Consider the following 943-nt stretch of genomic DNA (forward strand, 5'->3'; position numbering starts at 1 on the left):
CCTACACTGAAAAATGTAGTGATATTTTAATCACACCCACAGCTGCGTCTTTTAAGAAATGATGGTATGCTGCAGGTCCCAAAGATGGTGGTCGGAGAAGACGAGGTTGATACTGCTTGAGGTGAAGTTTTCTGTGAGCTGTGCTCAGCTGATGGTATAACGGAGAGGAGGTCTGTACCCTGCACTTGGAGTGATTGTGGCTCACAGAAATGAGGTTTCCTCTGGTACAAGATGGTGAATGTATTGTTTTTAGCTGATGTATGAGATGCGCTTGTGTTGAAATCCCCCTGTCTCTAACGAGTCTCTGATTGTGTTCTGCATGATGAGGAAGCTGAACTTCGCTGAAAGGAAAGCCAAATGCAGTCTTTTTTTCCTTGGAAGAGCCTTGACCGTGTACGTGCTCAGGGCCCCATAGCCTCTGCCTGGCTGCAGGGCCTCATGATGAGCCGTGGCAGGGACGTGTGGTGCTGAGGGCCCTGCCTGCTCCCTGTGGGTCTGTAGGCCTTCAGCAGCTCACACAGGTACAAAGACAGTGAACTCAAGTCTTCTCATAATACAGGACGAATTATTTAGCTACTGAAAGATGCTCCAAGATTTAGTTTGCCTTTTGATTATTGTATTTTCCTGGTCATTAGTGCAGAATCTGTTGGTAGGAAGCACGTCACCGTTCTGTCCACCATGATGGCCCTCCCTCTGGCAGACCTGTCACTGAGGTGGTGACTGCCCTGCTCACGGGGACGGTCTGGCCCTGGGCACTTCTCAGGGCTGTCACTGCCGCCAGCCAAGCGGAAAAGGTTTTGGGTTGCTGGACCCAGCCATGCCGAGTCCTGCCCTGGTTCCCAGTGCCCCAAGAGAGGTGTTCCCTTGCCATCCCTCTCCAGGGCTGGCCTGTCCATGCCACTGCCAGGCCTGTGTGGGAGTGCAGCACCTGGAAACGCTCTTC

The sequence above is a fragment of the Mesitornis unicolor genome, unplaced genomic scaffold, assembly GCF_000695765.1.
Source record: "Mesitornis unicolor isolate BGI_N332 unplaced genomic scaffold, ASM69576v1 scaffold20143, whole genome shotgun sequence".
Lineage (NCBI taxonomy): Eukaryota > Metazoa > Chordata > Aves > Mesitornithiformes > Mesitornithidae > Mesitornis > Mesitornis unicolor.